The sequence below is a fragment of the Mus caroli genome, unplaced genomic scaffold (assembly GCF_978045245.1).
Source record: "Mus caroli unplaced genomic scaffold, Mus_caroli_1 scaffold_12, whole genome shotgun sequence".
NCBI classification, from domain to species: domain Eukaryota; kingdom Metazoa; phylum Chordata; class Mammalia; order Rodentia; family Muridae; genus Mus; species Mus caroli.
Window position 1 is genome coordinate 53,521,247 of NW_028227267.1, and position 6,246 is coordinate 53,527,492.

Sequence of the window (6,246 nt, forward strand, 5' to 3'; positions counted from 1 at the left end):
AAGGAAAACACTTTATTGAGGCTGACTTACAGGTTCAGAGGTTCAGTCCATTGTCATCATGGTGGGAAGCATAGCAGTGTGCAGGCAGACCTGGGGCTGGCGGAGCGAAGAGTTCTACATCTTGATCAGAAGGGAGCCAGAAAGAGACTGTCTTCCACAGGCAGCCAGGAAGAGAATCTGATTCCATACTGGGCAGAGCTTGAGCATAGGAGACCTCAAAGCCCACCTACACAGTGACAGACTTCCTCCAACAAGGCCACACCTCCTCAAATAAGGCCACCTCTCCTAATATTTCTTTGGCCAAGCATTCAAACACATGAATATATGGCGGTCAAACCTATTCAAACTACCACAACTACAAATATAAATATAAATAAACATACACATACACATATACATATATATAATGGCTTACAGGCTATGAGGCTATGGTCCAGCTAGTCCAACCATGTCTCCCAGTGTATCCAAGATTCCAGTAGTTGTTCATTCCACTAGGCTGTATACACTAGAATCCCACTTCCAGGAAGGAATGGACTCACTAGTGAGGGCAAGAGCAAGCAGGCAAAGTGAGAGCAAGCTTCCTTCTTCCATGTCTTTTCTCTAGGCTGGCAGCAGAAAGTGTGGTACAGATTAAAGTTGGACCTTCCTGCCTCCAAAGATATGGACTAAAGGTCTATCTTCCCACCTCAAAAGATAAAAGTGAGGCTTCCCATTTCCATTTCTTTTTTAAAGGAATTTATTTGTTATATATAAGTATGCAAAATTCACAAAGAATCAATAAAAGGTTTTTTAAAAATCCCTCACAGGTGTGCCCAGCTACTTACTTCCAAATATAGTCAACCACCAAGAAGAGCCATCAGATTTGGGGTTATCTTTGAGGTAAAGAAACTGGAAGCTTCTGGGTCATCAACTGCTTACAGGACAAAAGAAGCGCTGTGTCTAAACCATATGTGTGTCCTGAAGGAAACAGCTAGAAAGGGTAAGATCAGAGTCAGGTCCTTGTAGCACAGTGGAGACTGTGAATTCTGCAGAGCCAGGCCACCTCCCAAGCTCCAACAGTCAGAGTGCATGGAGCCAGCTCTGCATCCTCCTGGTGGCACAAGCTGTTACTGAAGCCCACCATTGGACTGTCTCATAAAATGACAGGGGCTATTCCCTAGAAATACCAATGTCTGTAAATAATGTCATCACTCAAAGGGAACATCGAGGATATTCGAAGGAGGTCTCTCAAGTTACGGAAGTGGGGACATCAAGAATTCAGCCTGAGCAGGGCAGTGGTGGTGGATACCTTTAATCTCAGCACTTGGGATTAAAGAGTTAGGTAATTTTGAGACTAGTCTCATCTACAGAATGAGTTCCAGGACACCCAGGGCTACAGAGAGAAACCCTGACTTGAAAACAACAACAACAAAAACCATCACTCCTCACCTCCCCAAATTCAACCTGGTGACCATTTTCCTTCCCTGACTTCTTGTGCAGCCTAAGTCTTACTAAGAGTTGTCATATACACACGGTTGATGAATGAGTGCTCTTGAGGAAATCCTCAAAGTGTGTGTGTCTGTGTCTGTGTCTGTGTCTCTGTCTCTGTCTGTGTGTTTCTGTGAATGTGTCTGTGTGTGTCTGTATGTCTGTGTTTGTGTGTCTGTCTGTTTGTATCTGTGTGTCTGTGTCTATGTGTCTGTGTCTCTGTCTGTGTCTGTGTGTTTCTGTGTGTGTGTGTGTCTGTGTTTGTGTATCTGTCTGTGTGTGTCTGTGTTTGTGTGTCTGTCTGTGTGTACCTGTGTGTCTGTGTCTATGTGTGTCTGTATGTCTGTGCGTGTTTGTGTGTGTGTGTGTCTTTGTGTGTGTGTGTGTCTCTGTGTGTGCTGCATTTGAGCCTTGATGCCCATGTGACTAAGGTAAGAAGGCGGACCTGGGAAGAGAAGTGCACTGCCTCCATGAACACATGATTATCAAGCAGTGTTCTGAGTTTCTAGAAACATAAATACTTTGATGGTGGTTGGATTTTTTTTAACCTGAAGGTTTCTATATAAATTATGAATTTGAATAACTTTTGATCTAATGATGGTCCAGTCATCAACATTGACAAGTTACTCTCTGGCAAGAGGGGTCATATAGGACTCCCAAGATTAGATGTGAAAGAGTGGGTCTATGTGTGTACTATGGGCCAGAGCAAGAGCTGGTGACATTTGAGCCATCGTTTCATGAGACCCAGTGAAGCTTGACTTAGAACAATAATAATTCACACTAATGTCAGGTTTTTAGTGTATGAAGTAATTTCATATCTAATTAAACCCCTACAGTTGTCTAACTCATTCTCCTTATCTTTACAGAACACAACACAAGCCTCAACAACATTCTTTGAACATTCCGTCATTCAATATGTGTTGAGTATATTATGTGTACAGTCACTACTCTAGCTCAGTGTTGTCCAGAACCTTCCACAGTGATGCTAAGGTTTGATGTCTACAGAGTCTGCTCTAGTCTAAGCTTTCCTCTTCTTTATTCTAATTTTCATGGAACTGAGGAATTAAATGTTAAATTAGTGTATTTGTACATGCACAGCAAGTCCTCTGACACTGAATTTGGACCATAAGAATCTCTCACGTGCCCACACGTTGGACACTTGGTCCCCAATCTGTGGCACTTTTGAGAGGTGATAGAATCTTTAGGAGATGAGACTTGGAGGAAACTAGGTCATTGAATAAATGAACAGTAACAATCATGGGTGGCACATTGGGATCCAGCCCTCGTTCTCTTTCCTTTTGCTTCTTGGCCACCATGAAGTATTCCAATCTCCTTAATCATTGCTGCCATCATAACGTACTTTATTGCCACAGGCCCAAAGCAGTGGGGCCAAGTGTTCATCAGTGAAATCGTGAACTTGAATACAGCTGATCTCCTCGGGTATTTTGTCTAAGTGACTGAAAGCTGACTAATATTCTTTTTCAATATGGTACTCCCCAGCCTCATGTATGGATTGGCACTTTAAATATGACTGAAGTAGCTGAGGAAATCCATTATACTTCAGTTAATTCTACTTTCAGTCAAATAACTGTGTGTATCCAGTATTGGATAGCTCAATTCTAGTCCTTGAGAACAGTGGTAACCAGGACCAATAAAGAAAGACCTTTAGTTTCACCAAGCTTCTTTTAATTAAAGACACAAAAACTAAACAAAGTTTAGATAAATAAATGGCACGATAAATATGGTTTGGGAATCAACGATTAGCAAAGGCCTCTTTAGGAAGATGAGATTTGAAGCAATGAAAAATGTCTGGGCAGTTCTTAAGGGTTTTGTTTCTGTTTTTGTTGTTGTTGTTGTTGTTGTCATTGTTGTTGTTGTTGCTGTTGCTGTTATTGTTGTTGTTTTCCATTTATTTTGGCTAGAGGAGGAGACGGAGGGGGGGTGCTTTATCCTTGGGACTAGCACATAGTAGGCAAGCATTCTACCACTGAGCTATGTCTTCACCCTGAGATCTGGGGTGCTGAAGAAGCTCTCTTTAGCCACAGCCTCTCCAAATCTCAGACTGTTTCTGCCAGAAATTACCTGAAGCTTTCTCTCCTTTTAAGTAGCCCACTCCATTCCCCCTGGCAACTATGACTACATCCATGACAGCTCCTCTCTTCTCTGAGCTGCTAGGATGCTGGTCACCAGCACCACACAGTATATAACCCAAAGCTCAAGTTTGGGTCATTCATTCGCTCAACCTTTATTTTTTCTTACATGTGTTTGTTAACAAACACTTAATGTTTGGTCTCCAACAAAATAATAAATGTTTTTTTCCTTACTAAGCACATACTAGGCTTAAGCTTCAATGATGTTCCTGCTTTCTCTCATTTATTTCCAAAACCAAGGGAAGGAACACAGCACTCTCCTGCTTCGTTTCCTTTTCCAGTTTGACAGTGACACCGTGCAGGTGGGGACACCGTTCCCACCAGGAATGTGCGTGGCTCCAAAGCAGTTTATTCTACTCATGCCCTACAGAACGCAAAAATCAAAGCCCTGAACCCCAGAGTAGACAACGAAGATTACTTTCCAAACAAGTCGAGGTGAAATAAAATCAACATAATAAGCAAGCCGGGAACATGGGCCGGTGCCTGTGATAGCTGCCTCAGGAGGCTGAGGCAGGAGAGTCGCCTGAGCCCAGGAGTTCCAGAGCAGTTTGAGTGACATGATGGAACAAAAAAAAAGAGAAGGTTTATCTTTAAGCCATAATAAAAAAATAAAAACATGTTCACAGCACTTTAGTTCTAGGTCAGCCTGGGCTATAAAGTAAGACCCTGGACACACCAGGGTGGGAAGCAGGAAAAAAGAAAGGGAGGGAACAGAATATGATTTTGTTGATGACAGGGACCCTAAAAATATAAACTGTATTAACAAAAAGTCCATCATTTTAGTGTATCATAGCATTATTAAAGTGATCAAAAATCAGATAAAAGTTAGCTGTAGGATATGTGGTAAGGCTTTTTTAGGGGCTGGAGAGCTGGTGCCTCAGTTGAGAGTACTGACTGCTCTCCCACAACACACAGCACCCTCTTGTCAGCTCAAACTATCTGTAACTCCCAATGACAACTAATATTAGCTTAGACCTAAGGAATCCAGTGCTCGCTTCTGTCCTCTATGGACACCAGCGCATTCATAGTCCACAGACATGCATGTAGACAAAACACCCACACACAAACAAGAAAAATTAATCAAGTAAGTAAATCTCAAAAGGGTTATTTTTTGTCTGAAGCCTCATAAATGTCTGTTTCATAACAATAAAAAATTTACTTAAGAGAGTAAACTACAGCCGCCAGGCAATAGTGGGACACTCCTTTAATCACATCAAGCAGATCTGTGAGTTCAAGGCCAGCCTGGTCTATAGAGAGAGTTCCAGGGCAGCCAGAGCCATACAGAGAAACACTGAAGAGAGAAGGGGGGTGAGGAGGAGGAGAGAGGGAGAGAGAAAATAATCTAGTAGATCTCATTTGTCAGCATCTGCTGCTGACTATGGTGTAAAGAACTCTGTGCAACATGTTCGTCATACTTTGAAAGACAGGCTGTCAAGATTCAGTTCTATTTTTGTCTGCCTATTTTCAAAAATGAAGGCAGGAACCGATTCCCCTGATTTTTACTATAAAGAGCTGGGTGGGCTCCTGAGCATCCTGCTACACTTGGGAATAAACATGCCGCCTAAGGGAATTTAGTTGTAAATACAGTCTCTGTCTCGAGGTTAAATCTCCTGCGCCCCCTGGCAGCAGTTCAGGGAGAGGGTCGGTCGGGTGGCTTCAGGCCTTCTCTTAGTCACCTCTGTCACAGCGCTCTCCTATGGCTTGGCTCTCTCTGTCTGACGTCAGGCTGGAGGACAGGGAAGGGCTTTGGATGCTTTGTGATTTCCGGATCCCAAGGACATTCAAGTCTCTCTTGGCCACTTGGACCAAACCTCCAGAAGGACTCTCCGGGGCGTTAAACTAACTCCTGTGACTGGGAAGAGCCCTTTGCCCCTTTGCCTCCCTTCCCGGTGGTGGCCTGCTTTGCCACACTCTCTTGTGGGAGTCTTGCTGACCCAGGTGAACCTGTCCTCTTGAACTGGAGTCACATGATCCCAGTGGGCTCCCAAGCGTTCCTCATCTGGGTTCACTTTAAAAACTCTGAATTTTGCTGATCTCAGCATAGCAACATCTCCCTGCCTTTGGTGTCTTTAACTGAGCACTCACTCACTCACAGCCCCCCGCCCCCCGCCCCACTCTCCACCGCATCCCCACCCCCAACCCCCACCCCAGCTACTTTTTTTTTTTTTAGCTCTGCAGGGTTTTTTTTCTTCTGCTTTTTAGATTTTTCCAAAGTCAAATATGATCATCGCTCTGTGTCCCAAACCACAGCTCTGAGTGGTCATGAGCGGTATAGTCAGCACTTCACACTTTCAGATCCAACCAAGCACAAGGGCGCGTATATTTTGGGAAAAAAAAAAAATACCACATTTGTAAGGAACACATACAGACTTTTCTCTTGTAACTGTTCCCTCAGCAATCAGTGTAGCAACTATTCCCACAGCGTTGGCATTGTTGTGGGTACTGGAAATAACCTGATGGATGTGCATCGGTTTTACTACTCGTTTTACTTAAGAGCCTTGTGCATCTATGGATTTAGGCATTTGCACCCCGATCCACCACTACTTCCAAATCCATGTCAGAATCCTAACTAGAAAGCCAGCTAGCTTTACATCCTCTTCCATGGCCACGTGGCCTTAGCTTGCATTCT